Genomic DNA, 15,162 nt, shown 5'->3' with positions numbered 1-15,162 from the left:
ACTGTTCAACCGTAGCAAAATTACTGCGAATTGTGAGAAGGCATTATTATGCAGGCATGCATTTCCTCTGCTTCATACTGTGATGTGTTTTGTAGAAGGTAAAGGTAAAGATGTCCCTGTGCTTAACCAGATAAGCACTATATCACGAAAGCTTTACATAAAACCATAAATGAACTGTTTTTTTGTATATCGTATATCATTATTCATGTTTTTTGAAAATTTTATATGAGAGGTCTTTGCTAAACAATAGAAAATGGTTTTGACTTTTAGTCAAATCCATTTTACGTAAAGTAATAAGCGGACCTCTCATGCATCCCATAAACCGCTTCATAAATTTTGTTGCGTTCTAATTGTGCATTATTATACTGCTGAAATACGAATTTTGATCTTTTACCAAATTAATCTGCATGTTTTTGAGAAATGTCGTTTTTAAACCGGTAGGGAGTAAACTTAATAAACTGCAAAGAATGGTTCATATTTTAATGGTCACTCGTCACTATCAGTACGTCAAACAGATAAAAACTCTTCGTATAAAGTACAGAAGTGACACTCATCAACACCCAATGTTGTGCTTATAACGGCATGGTTCGGTCGCTAGAATGCGGCTGATGAACTCAGAGATTATAAATTGAAGGAGAGATGGCATTAACGTAAGGAAAATATTTCCTTGCGTTTCCATTTTTTGCTATCCAGTATTATAAATTTTATTGTCGTTTATCACATAGTGGACGACTACAGACATCTTTGACTAACTTATATAAACCCTTAATATATTTTTATAAGACGAACCACAATTTCTCTCTCCTCTTGCTCTCACTTTGGAACATGGGGCCTATTTCGCAATTTCATGGTCACTGTACAGATGGTAGGATTCCTTGGACGGGTGATCAGCTCATCGCAAGGCCTCTACCTAAACACAGGACAACACAATCACAGAATAAACAAACAAAATATCCATGCCTTATGTGGGATTCGAACCCACGATCCCGGCTTCCGAGCGAGCGAAGCCAGTACATGCCTTAGACTGCTCAGCTACCGTGACCGGCATAAGACGAAATATTTTCCAAATATTCTGGAGAAGTGGATTTTTATTTAATATAAAACATAGGTTATAGGAGTCATATACGGGGAAAAATTAATTCCTTTCGGAAACCTAAAGGAGTACATTTGTTACACACTTATAAATTCGGTTATGTCGTTTGAGAGATCTGGAAGACGGGTAACAAAAGGACATGACTCCTTCTATTATACATGATTTTATGACATGAGAGCAAAGAAAATATAAAATTAACAAATCAGAATACAAACATTTCCTTTCTTTCTACTTCTTGTAACAAAGTAACAAACCTGACTCTTGTGAACATTCTGTACAAAACGTTACCTCCTTGTTACATTTACCTGGGTCACTCTGTGTAGTCATTTTACTTCGAGTGGGGATTATTATGACAAACAGCGCGAGTTCATGTGTGATGGGCGGCTGTGCCAGAGCTTCTGGACAGCACGGCATCTGCAATGTCAACACACAAAGAGGAGATTTTGCAAAGTTTCTTCACACTAACCCTACTTGTAAGAAAAACTTTTCCCATTTTATTCATAATTCAAAATTAATTCCGCGAATATAATGGCATAATGTGTACCCTACGTGGGCTGCATAAAACAGCTACGGAACTTCATTATTATTGATGCGTTGTGAAAGGCTGGTCTTGGTTGGCAGCCTGTTGACTAAACAATGGAATGAAAAATTGAAAATATGGAGGAAGATGAAAATATATGCTTCTTTTGCTTAACTCCGGACTTACCTGATACAATTATAACTTGACGGTTCTTAAATTTATCGCCTCTGCTACTTTTTTGAAATATGAATGGTAGTAACGAGTGATCATTAGATATAAAATCTATGCTTGCATTTTACTTTGTAGTTCCATATGTTTTTGCAAACTCACAAGTGATATTTAATACAGATTAAATTCTTTTCCGGCCCATTATTTTCTTACTGATTTCATAAAATATAATAATGTGACGTGCCGTAAGGAAGGCCGGACGATAAGACGTTCATCACTGGTCAACGGCTAGCAATTTCTAGGCAGCAATGCCTAGGAAATAGTTCCCCCGCAGATGAATGTCTAACATTGGGGTTTCCACCGTTCCAAAGAGGCTAAGCAACAAATTGTTTCTGACTTCATCGCATATAAAAATTATACGGAATTTATGCCAAAGTCTATACGTCAATTTGAAAGTGGTGCTCCGTCTACGCAACGTATATGTATACATATACACCCAATATTCGACACTGAATATGGAGGCGGCATGTTCCTCCGAAACGCCAATAGATTTTCAACATACTAGACGGTGTTATAACCTCGAATATGGAAATTTTCATAATCATCCCTATGAAAACCTCGAATCATACAGAGTATGCCTTGGTACTAATGCTGTAGAATTGCAGGAAAATAAATACTTGTTGCAAATATGAACAGAGAAGGACGTCCGGCTAATGGCAGCCACATTGTTACCCTGCTCGTGCCCTTAACAGGGCCTACGGCACGCTCACATAGACATATATAGCTTCAGCCAAATTCTAGTGGCAATGAAACAGTTAACATGGTAAACAGGCAGAACTGTTCACAAACCTTCAAGACACAACCACATACATAGCTAAATATGGCACATTGGATGAAGTGGAAAAAGTAACAAACCAATTATCCAGTCGCAGGCTGCAGGAGCACGTTGCTTTTCCCGAATCCATGCTCTCTCATCGGCACTCCAGCCGGTAAAAAGTAAAAAGTAAAGCTATCCCTGTACCAGGCCGTGAAGGCCCATAGGGTTGTGAGACGTTGAGGGTCCCACATTATCTAGACAATTGGCTCAAAGATGGCGGTATGGTTGTCAGCCTTACGCGCCGGCCGCGCTTTACTCCCCAAGAAAATTATTTAATTAATTCATGGTACTCATTTTTGTTAGAGGCTGAGTCGAGCCCAGGGCCTAGTGCGGCTGGAAGGATTAGGTCAATTGAAGAAAATCCAATGACCTCATCGGGACTTGAACCCGCGTCCTTCCGGCTTGTAGCATAGCCCCTCAACCAACTACCTCAAACCAAGTTTGTTTTTTGAATATACAAACAAACAAAGAGAATTCAAGTTTTGTCCCGGTACACAAACATAAGGAGCTTAAGGAGGAAGGAACATCCTGAGACGGGAGGAGGTTAGCAAGTCACGGATTGCAGGACATGAGACCCGGCCGAACGTAGGAGTGCAGCGACACTGCACGTCGCATATTTCTGAGGATTTATGAGTGCTTGGAAGATTATATCTACATGATGAAATATGTTAATTAAGAGCGTTACACGTATATTTGTTTTTTCTAGACGATAAATTGATGTTGCAAATGTAATTGAAGCCATCAGATATTCAGAATATAGTGCTATACGCTCACGGAGAAGTAAAATGCTTTGCTCAAACACAGTAATTCCCAGCGGCATAATGTGTTATTGCATACATTGTTTTAATATGAGATATTTATACGGATTGAAGTAGCAGGATGGGAGGAAGTGGACTAGACTCATCTGGCTCAGGATAGTGAAAATTACGTTAATGAACCTACCCTTTCTGCAGAATAATGGGGATTTGTTGCGCGGCTAAGCAGCTGCTGGCTTCTCAAATCGGGATTCGCTTCATGTAGAAAAAGTAAAAGTGGTCCCTGTGCTTAAATAGTCAAGCACTATGACATGAAGACATGTGGGGTGTGAAGGTATAGCTCCACCTCTGCACTGGATGGAGAAGAATGACAATCTTCACGTCCATGCCGATTTACCCTCTGGGAAGGAATCTCCGGTAACCGTTGGAAATGAGGGTGGGTCTGGATACTGTGGAGAAGAGGGAACTTTTCACTCCCGGGTATCGAACCCGAGCCGTCCAGGCCGTAACTCTTCGCTATATCGACTGAGCTATCCCGGCCCCCAGCTGTATGCAGTAAATTAGGAATTTTTAAAATTAGACAAGAAAGGAGCGCACGGTGAGGAGCTCGTACAATTTTGTGACGGAGCGACACCTGAAGTAAAAAAAAAGCTCCTCCTCCTCTTCTTCTTCTTCTTGTCGCCGGTTCAAAAACCGAGTTTTGATCCATTCCGAGAGTAAAAGAATTGGTGTGACCAGAAGAAAAGGGTTATACATAATAATCTTACATTAATACAAACTGTGTTAACATGATTAATACAAACTTTGTTAACATGATTAGTACAAATTGTGTTAACAAGATCGGTACAAATTGTGTTAACATATTCTGAGAGATCGAAATTACGCCTAATTGGTGGTGAGGTACAAACACTATCCTGATTGTATATATTTCTTCGGAAATATCTTCAATCGGGAAATTATTGCAGTTGTTAAACCGTTACTTTTGTTGTTGTTGTTGTTGCTGCTGCTGTCGTTGTCGTTACATTATAGCTGTAATTCTCAGCTTAAGCCTCTCTTACACCATCGAACTAATAAGCTACATGCGCCCTCAAGTATTCCGTTAACAGTTATTCAGTATAGAGGGGGTGGGTTTCCCCATGCACCGCGACTAATAGTCTATTGTACGTCCTCCTTTAATTTCTACTGTCGCCATACCCTACCGATACTGGTGCCCGCTATCTCCCCTTTCTGCCAGCGAGGTCGGTCCTCTACTGGCATTGGTATCCGATAACTTCCCCATCTACCGGAGGCATTGGAAACTACTTGGGCGGGAAATTTGCTCAGAGGTCTCATAGAGACATGAGGATCTTTTACGTGCCGTAAATCTACGGGACCCATGGCTTAAAGTCCCTCCCGGAGAACTTGTTCCTTGAATTTTTCCCCCTTAAAAATTCCACGACCTCCGCCGGGTTTGAACCCGCGTACCTTGAGTCATGCGGTGGGAACGTTACCCCTAGACTACGGAGGCCGCTGCGCCCTCAAGTAAACTCCAACATGAAACGAAGACACGTTCAGGAAGTAACAGCCTACCTTCCTATTTTAAGAGGCTGTAGTTGAAAGTGATACACCTCGCCGAGGCTGTACACCCAAAAATATTCTTGCCATCACGATTTTGATCCCGGCAATCTCATAACAATAAACCCATGCTAATTAGTGTACAGTCAACCCGGATGGAAATATGAAAGACAAAAAATGCTGTTCACAGTTGAGTACATGCTCTAAAAGACACATGATATTTAGGAAGGCAGATGAGTCACTTGTCTGATCAGGCAAAACTTGGCAACTTTTTCAAAATTTCATTATTACGTTCAAACCCAACTGCAGTTTCTGACTCTTCTGTCAATGAATAAATGTATTGTCATTTTATAGTTAATAAATACAGGCTCTAGAGTGATACATTTTGTTTATTTTCTTCAGCAGTACTTATATCTAAAAGTCTGTGACAGTGGTATATTAGTACAGATATTATGTTTCTGGACATTGTCCATCGTCCTGTTTTATCTGAAACACGGTCCTGTTTACATTTAAAATATAACGTTTCGGAGACTGTGTGAGAGGGACTAGATCTATCGATTGGGTCCAACTGAGTAGGTTTTACATGAAGACAGATGCAGAACCCAGTTCCCGAAACCTTGTGTTTTAAAATAGAAGAAGATAGGACGACTGATAATGTCCAGAAACGTAATATATGTAGCAGTTCTTATACCATTCGCGGGTTCAAGTCCCGATGAGGTAATTGGAATTTTTTCAATTGACCTAATCCTTCCAACCGCATTTGGCCTTGGGGTCGACTCAACTTCTAACAGAAATGAGTACCAGGAATTAATTAAATAATTTTCCTTGGGAGCAAAGCGCGGCCGGCGTGTAAGGCTGACAACCTTACCGCCATCTTTGAGCCGACTGTCTAGATAATGTGGGACCCTCAACGTCTCACAACCCTATGGACCTTCACGGCCTGTTACAGGGATAGCTTTACTTTCCCTACTTATACAATTAATTGTTTTATTTGTGATCTAATATTTTTGTCTTTTAGGACTATCTTTTGCTTCACTATTCATGATTATCTCTTATTCCGGACAAAGTCCACCCCCAGTTAATCCGGATTAGCGAGAGTTTACTGTAAAATGATTTTATAGGAAGTGATATTTGTGAGTACTGCAGAAGTCCTACTTATAAACACATCAGTGAGGGGAACTGTGTACCTATGGCTCTACAGTCCTTTTGTCGCTTTTCAGTTTTCTTTATTGCTAGTGGGGTGGGACTAAGTCCTTTGCGCTGAGGCCACTTCTGGCCTATTGTACCAGCCCCAGATAATAGGTGAGGGTGATTGTGGAGCAATTGGTGGAATGAAGATTGGCAGGGGAAACCAAAGTACACGGAGAAAACCTGCCCCATCGCCACTTTGTCCACCACAAATCCCACTTGACCAGACCCGGGATCGAACCCGGGCCGCCGGGGTGGGAAGCCAGCGACTAACTGCTTGAGCTATGGTGCAGCCTCACTTTTCAGTTTCCTCATCTTCTACACAGTCGGTAGAACTACTTGGACGAGGGATCAGCCCGTCGCAAGGCTGATACAGCACAAACGCTGAATAGAAGCACACAGACATTCATGCCTCAAGTTGGATTTGAACCAACATTCCATGTGTGGGAAGACAGTTCACTGTGATCGGCCAGTGAGGGAACAGTCCTTATAATAAATACATAGGTTGGATAAAAAGTAGTGGCAACACCCCTATAGTTCTGAAATGACTTTATTACCTGAGGTAAACACACTTACAGTCCTTCAACATAATCGCCCCCCATGTGTACCACCTTCTGCCAAATTTATGGAAGGCTTCGTACACCATCAGCGCGTCCACTTCTGTTGATGTCCAGCAGTGACCGCAATACAGCACGAATAATCTCCTCTCTTGTGCTGTAACGTGTCCTTCGCAGTGGTTCTTTCACTTTGGCAAAGGGATCGTAATCGCACGGACTCACTGGGTGATTATGGCGTATGCTGCAGTATCTCCCATCGCCAGCGGCGACAGAGTCCTTGACAGTAACAGCAGTATGAGCTGTCATGAAGGATGATGGGGTTCGTTGCCAACAAGTGTCGTCGCTTTATCCTGAGTGTTGGACGAAGATGATTATGCAGGAAATTGCGGTAGTAGGCAGCGTTTACTGTCTGTCGTTGAGGTACAGTGTGGTACAGTATCACTCCATCAGTGTCATATGCCACAATGAACATCGCCTTCACATTACTCTGTGTAGGGCGCACTTTCTTTGGACGAGGAGAGCCAGGATGCTTCCATTCATTTGATTGTCGCTTCAAGTGCGGTTCGTATGAGCGAACCCAAGTTTCGTCCAGAGTGACGATCCTTCCAAGAAAGTCGTCACTTTCCCTCTGGTACCGGGTCAAGAAGTCCTGTACAATTGCATAACGTTGCCATTGTTGCACGCCAGTCGTTGTATGGGGTACCCAACGCGCTGCACTTTTGCGGTATCCAAGAATATCGTGCAGAATGTGGAGCACGGTTTTCTGACATCGACGATCGACATCCAGCAGAGAAGCAAGAAGCTGAATTGTGTGGTTGTCAACATGGGGTCGTCCTGAACGACGGTTGTCCTGAATGGCATCCTCCCTTCACGGAACAATTTCACCCATCGTGCCAGTGCGCGATATGGCAAACAGCATCACCACATGCTTCTCGCAGTCCCTGATAACAGTTTTGTGCACTACGATCTCGTGAAACTTCAATTTTTATCGAGGAGGGCTGTTCTTTTTTCTTAAACATGTTGTTAGGGTGCTTGAATTGGGCTCCTGCACTTCAAGACGATGCACAATGCAACTCAATGAAACACAACCAGAGCCACTCACTACACTACTTCAACTGAATTTATGCTGTCAGCTAATGCCACCTGACGCACATTTTTCATGTTACAGAAATGTTGCCACTACTTTTTATCCAACCCTTGTAAAACAACACAGAAAGATTCACTTCTAATTGAAGCGGACTTAACTCAGCAGAGTACAAGTGTGAATGTATGTATGTATGATGAGCAGTCAAATGAAAAAGGGCCAGAAGCCAAAACATATTTAAGAAAATTTCTTACCTCAAAATTAATCTCCAAAGCTGTTAATACATTTATCCCACTGGGAGATAAGACGGTCATTTCCATCCTTGAAAAACTTGTGGGCTGCCTACGGAAACACAGCTTTACCCAGCCACACACGTCTTCGTCCGATGCAAACCGATGTCCACGAATGTCTCTCTTCAGGTCTAAAAAAAATGTGGAATTCACATGGGGAAAGATCTGGGCTGTAGGGGGGATGTTGAAGCACTTCCCAACCAAATCTCTGTAGCGTATTGCTCACAGAGTTGGCAGTGTGGAGGACGCGCATTATCATGAAGAAGGCTAATGCCGTTCGATAGCATTCCAGGGCGTTCTGACTTTATGGCACACCTCGGTTCTGCAAAGTGTCTTCATAGCGCTGTGAACTGATTGTGGCCCCATGCTCGAGATATTCGACAGACAGAGGGCCCTTGCAGTCGAAGAAGAACGCCATCATCACTTTACCGGAATTTGTGTGTACGGCTTTGCATTTCTTCGGTGGAGGAAAATTCACGTGTTTCCACTGTTGGCTCTGCCGTTTGCTCTCGGGTTCAAAATGGTGGCACCAAGTTTTGTCCTCAGTGGCAGACAGAAGAGCATAACCTTCCTCATGGTATCGTTTCAAGTGACCCAGTGATGCAGCCATTCTCCGAGTCTTCTGTTCCTCTGTGAGTCGATGTGGATCCCACTGCGCGCAGATTTTGTGGTACAGCAGGTGTTTTGTCACAATGGCGTGTACGGAACCGTGAATTATTCATATCAAAAGACTAATGTCTTCCACAGTGATCCGTCGGTTTGCCCGGATATGACCACCCAACGCAGCAATAACATCAGGAGTGATGACACGATGAGCCTGTCCTGGGCGAGCATCATCTTGCAGTGACACACGTCCCTCTCGGAATCTCTTATGCCACGCCAGCACACGCGAACTTAACATGCTGTGTCCGCCGTAAACAACAGACATGCGACGGCGAATTTCTCGTCCTCCTACTCCTTCAACAGTCAAAAAGCTCACTACGCTTCGCTGTTCTCTTTACCCGCCTCCATTACTGTTGTTGGACGACCACACGTAGCGCAAAAATTTTTAAACATTTTTTTTAATGCTAGTGGGGTGGGACTAAGTCCCTTGTACTGCGGCCAATTCTGGCCTAGTGTACCAGCCCCAGATGACAGGTGATGGTGGTTGTGGAGCAATTGGTGGAACGAAGATTGGCAGGGGAAACCGAAGTACTCGAAGAAAACCTGCCCCAGCGCCACTTTGTCCACCACAAATCCCACTTGACCAGACACTGGCCGTTGTGGATAGCCAGCGACTAACCGCTTGAGCTATGGCGTGGCCTAGCCCTAACCTTACTTCCAGCATAATAAACAAACGACTAGTGTGCAAGGGCACGTTGTCACTGTGCTTTCTCGAGTCCCCACCAGATGTTCTTACCGTAAGCAAATTTCAGTGTTACTAACTTGCGCGCCGTGTGAGTTATGAGGGGTGACCTGTTTTAATATATATATATATAAGGGTGGGCAATAAAAACCGGCCCCCGCACTACGACCTTTAATGATCTATTGTGCTTCCCCTTGGATTAGCCATTTATTAATATTACACTTTTAATAAAGTGTAGGACCATGCTTATGAGGGCGTCATAATTAAGTAAGTACAAGTGTGTAAGATGCAATGTGAAAGGAAAGCAAGATTATGCACCAGTCTGCTTTTACCGGTTCTCACGGTCTCTTCGCTTGCAGATTTCTTATATTTTTTCTTCTATCCTGAAGATGGAGGCGATACGTTCCTCCGAAACGTCGGTTAACACCACATATACACGGTGCCAAATCCCAAAAGACTGCTTTCTTCATAGTCACCGCCGTGAAAGCCTCAAATCTTACAAGATTATGCTGTTAGCACAGAGCACAACAATAACAATATGTCATTCAGAAAACTATTTCAGGAAATGCAGTTTATTATTCCTTTAAAAATGTTCCATCCTTTTTTGCTTTCCGAACTATTAACTTTTAACAAATATAAACGGAGAAGTGTAAAGAAAAAATATCGAGGAGCTACAAAAACAAACTAAAATTGCATTCACGAAGAAATTAAGGGCAGATAAATTCTGTGAATACTCGATAGTACTCAGTTCAATATCTTGTATCTTCTCGTCCTCTGTCTAAAATCGGGAACAGTAAAACAAACAACATGTAAGTTTACCTGCAAATCTCTTTGAGAATGAAACTTGGTCTTGAAAATTAAGAGGAAAATATATATTAAAGTTGTTTAATATTAAGATTTTGAGAAAAGTATTATGGATCTAAGAGGGACGAAATAAAGGAAGGCTTGATAAAACTGCATAATGATGAGATCTGTAATACCTACTCATCGCCAAGTATTGTCACGTTTTTAACTGACTAAGACGCGGGTTTATATTGGTGAATCGGTTTATTTGATCTTCACTAGTCGTAACTACAATTAGTTATTACACTCTCAAGATTACTGTAACGCTAGCACATGTAACATCACACGCTAAGTCTTCTAATTCTTCCCCTGGCCACACTGCTGTTCCCTTGGGTCTTCGGAACTCAAGTGAAGTCAACTCCCAGTCCCGTATTCTCTCATGTCCTCTCGGCACGGATCATGTGCAGAAAACACAGTTCTAGTGTTGGGTAGCGCAGACCACACATAAAACTAATCACGTGATAACTATCTCGCCAGTCCATTGGCTGGCTGACTGCTTCCTACGAACGAGCTATAAACATTCGTCCTATTATTGCGTGCGCGTATCGAGGGGTGTTTTTCTAGTCGTTTCCTGGCAATGTGTTGACACGTCGCAATATTATTAGAATGATCAAATCAAGGAGAACGAAATAAGTAGGGCAAGTAGCAAATAGGGGAGAGAAGTGTATACAAATATTTTGTCGAAAAACCTGAAGCAAAAGTTTCACTAGGAAAATCTATAGGTAGTAGACGGGAGGATAATATTAAAATCAATTGTAAAGATATAGGATAAAAGGATGCTGATTGGATTTATCTCGCTCGGGATAGAAATAACTAATCAGTTCTTGAGAAATCGATATTGTACTGTCGGGTTCGACAATTTCTTGAATATTTGAGGAAAACCGAATCTTTCCACTGAGTTAGCATGCAATGAGCTATATTTCATGCAACATGAGCTGAAACCGGTCTCGGAACGGAGACTCACTACCCTGATATAACTCATTATTTCCTCAGTTCCTCCAATAAATTATCGGGATAAATAATGCCTGTCGCTTACTTTCACATCCCTTACGTTTCATTATTCACCAAGAAACCTCCTATTCGAAGTTACATTAACTGAGAAACTGCAAGCATCGTTAAATAAATAATGAACAAAGAATAGAAGGAATTTAGGTGAGCAGGCAGGATCCTAAACAGTCTGGTACCGCAGAATACATACAAAACAAACAAAAAAACAACCCCGTGGCTTTAGTAGGCAAGCGGACTATACCGACCGAGCGACTGCCGCTTGTCTGCGAAGTTAGTACCAAATTTAGAGGATAGAGGGTGTCGCGTGGTCAGCACAACGAATCCCCACGGCCGTTAATTTAGGTTTTCTAGACCGGAGCTGAATGTATGCACATATATAAATTCCCTCGACTTGGCAGTTTACACCTGTCCAAACTCACTGAAACCAGCTATTATACATAAGAAACACACTGTAACACTTATTCATGTAGGATGAGTTCACAAAGGGAAATAAAGTAACGCATTCTTAGCAGTGTTCTTGGACATATTATTGCTACGACAATTCTCAAAATAATCTCGCCTCGCATAGGAAAAAAAAATGTGACAAATAAATTGATTTCTAAGCTCAGAAAATATAGCACAAATTCTGCATGACTGGATCCAAGAGAGTAACAACTGTTCGACATTGCCCAGTGAAATAAGAAAACGATCTTAATAAAATGGAGGCGGAAGAAGTGCATAGGAAATGGGCTCCCTTCCAACTCTACTGTTTGGCTTCTATCCCTCTTGTTGCTACAGAGGACCAATATTCCCTTTTGCGTCTGCTGTGTGAGGGAGCGAGAAGGTACAAAGAAGGAAAACTCATCACCTGTGTGAAGAGGCTTACGTCTAGCTCCCCTTGTGTTGCAGAACCTCAGTCTCCTATCTGCCATTATGTGCAGGCGTTGCAGTACTTTGCCCTCTCTAAATACCGTGTACAATAAATAACACGAGTACAACGAGAATTGTTAAGCCATTTGATTTCTCGTAAGTAAAATGCATTGAAGTATACTAGGACTTCAGTTGTGCGGTGTGTCTGTGTGTATATTGACGAGAATTAAGCCGGATACTTTCAACCACGGATATATGTCTTTCAAGAGGAAGCAAACCTTAATAAACATCACTTACGTACTTCCTCCTTGGCTCTACGGTCTTTTAAGAGGTGTGAATTGTTGCCTTGATAACATTTCGTCAATATTTTCTCTAAGTTAGCCATTTCGGCGTACAGTGTTAACGTTCTTAACATGTTTCATTCCTGGCAAGAAAATAATATTTTTCTTTTCTCTAAAATGCCAAAATTTCCCTGGGTCCCACGTAGCGGTCTATCTAAAAATCATCGGACACTATTTTCCTGGGACTAAAGCGGCTAGTACGTGAAGCTCATCATTAACATCCATATACAGGGGATGGACAAAAATATGGAAACACCCAACAAAAAACACATTACCGTGATTAATATGGTTTAGGACAAACTCTGGCTTGCAGAACTGCTTGCAGTCTCCTTGGAATGGATAAATAGAGGTCCTATATGATTTGCAAGGGAATCTTGTACCATTCTTCTTGAAAAACATGGTAAGTTCTGTTATCGATGATGGAGGTGGATAGCGCGCACGCAGATTGCTCTCCAAAACAGACCATAAAGGCTCAATAATATTGATATCTGGCGATTGTGGAGGCCATGACAGACGTGACACTTCATCTTCGTGCTCAGAAAACCAGTCCTGGACGATGTGAGCTATGTGAACACAGGCATTGTTTGCTTGGTAAATGGCATCACCATTATAGAACAAAGTTTGCACCATGAGATGGACCTGGTAGCCCAAAATGGTCACATAGTCGTTGGCAGTTACGTGACCGTGCAGGGTAATGATGGGTCCGACAGAATACCACGATATGGCTGCCCATACCATGATCGAACCCCCACCATGTTTCACTCTTGGCAGTAAACAATCTGGATCGTAAGCTTGGGATGTCGTTCTCCACACGTAAACTCGGCCAGGAGTCGGAAACAGTGTGAAGGTGGACTCATCCGACAAAATGACCGTCTTCAATTGCTCCATAGTCCAGGGTTTATGACTTCGGCACCACACTGTCCTCTTATTGGCATTTTGATCACCGATGAGTGGCTTTGGAATTGCAGCTCGTCCAGAAATACCCTGCTTGTGGAGTTCCCTTCGTACTGTTTTAGTGCCGACAGGGTTTATGAGCGTGACATTCAGTTCAGCAGTCACTTTTGCAACTGTAGTCTTCTTATTTTTCGTCACAATCCTACGCAATGTTCGTCTGTCTCGATCGCTCAACACACATTTCCGTCCACGCTGGTGTTTATGGGATGCAGTTTTTTCAGTCCTCCTGTATGCGGTCATAATCTTGGATACTGTGCCTCGCGAAACACCAAAACCCTCGGCTACCTTGATTACGGAAGCACCCACCATATGGGCCCCAACAATTTGTCCGCGTTCGAATTCTGTTAGCTCTGACATGATACACTAAATACTGCACAGAACACTGTCTCGACAACAAATGAAGCTCTCAACGTATTGTGGAGGTTGTACGGGTAGTGGTGTTGGGCAGATACGACAGCGTGACCTACAAACGTCGCTAAAATAAACACTTCAATTCAGGCATGCGTTTCACGAGGTGTTTCCACACCTTTGTCCATCCCTTATAATATCAAGGTTAAGAACATGTGGAGCGGTGTGTTTCTTGGGTATAGGAACAACACTCTCAAATATTACACGATTTCTTCAACTTGTTAAATAGTACAGTTTCCCCTGACGTTCATTGCAGATCGTAAGGAGTATTGAGGTCAAGTATTCCTAGTTACTTCACTGCAGTGAAGTAACTTCTTTATCGTGATTGAAAGCCGCGAGAACGTTTGTGCACATTCTCTAGTTTCTAGTCTGTTCTAATACGTTGTTGCAGTAGTACCCGTTGCTTACTATGGGGTCTGCTGGGGTTTATGCGGCAGCAACTAGTATTGATAACAAGACTTCGGGGAAACTTGGTACAACATAATTCAATTTCAGAACAGCGGTAATAATCTTGATACATGAAGCGTTTCGCCAGGATCAATAAATCATCTACTTACGGTGTCTGAACAGTCACACTTTGAGGAAGTTTGCCATCAGTAAAACAGAAAATGAAAAACTATTTTGTTGTATTCCGCAAGGGTAAATTATTGCCCTGTTCTGGGTCTTATAAGTTCTAACCTCTCGTCCGACTTCGGATATTTTGCAAACAAATGAATTCTTATTACCTAACTCGATATAAGGAAATGATCACTTTATTACATTTGCGAATCTTGAATTAAATTTTTAAAGAGACTTTGAACATTCTTTGTGGCTTAGAAAACGACGATTTCACATGACGAGTATTCCCCGAGGCCTCGAACACATAGATGACAATATGCTCTATATAATAATAATAATAATAATAATAATAATAATAATAATAATAATAATAACAATAATTCAATTCGTGTTTATTTACGTGCAAACTTAACAGCACAGAAGCCAAATACAAAGTTAACACGGGTAGATAGAAATACGCAAAAATAATTAAAGAACAAAATACAAAATATGACAGTCTTTATAAGGGCAATAAATTAATAATATTTACAAGAAAAATTAAAGTTAGCATTAACAGGCGAGAAAAATAAAATAAGTACATTTCCAACAGTTATGCCATTTTGTGGCGAGAGAGGACAATACACATACATGCAGGCATAGAAGTTAATAATGTTAATATTAATAACTGAATTAATAATAATAATAATAATAATAATAATAATCACCAATTCATGCAGGAGGTGAATAGCCTGTTCCGAACGGTAAAATTATTAGGCCTATGTCTCCTATCA

Source organism: Cryptotermes secundus, unplaced genomic scaffold, assembly GCF_002891405.2.
Source record: "Cryptotermes secundus unplaced genomic scaffold, Csec_1.0 scaffold1678, whole genome shotgun sequence".
NCBI classification, from domain to species: Eukaryota; Metazoa; Arthropoda; class Insecta; order Blattodea; family Kalotermitidae; genus Cryptotermes; species Cryptotermes secundus.
Note: the sequence above shows the minus strand (reverse complement) of the source record.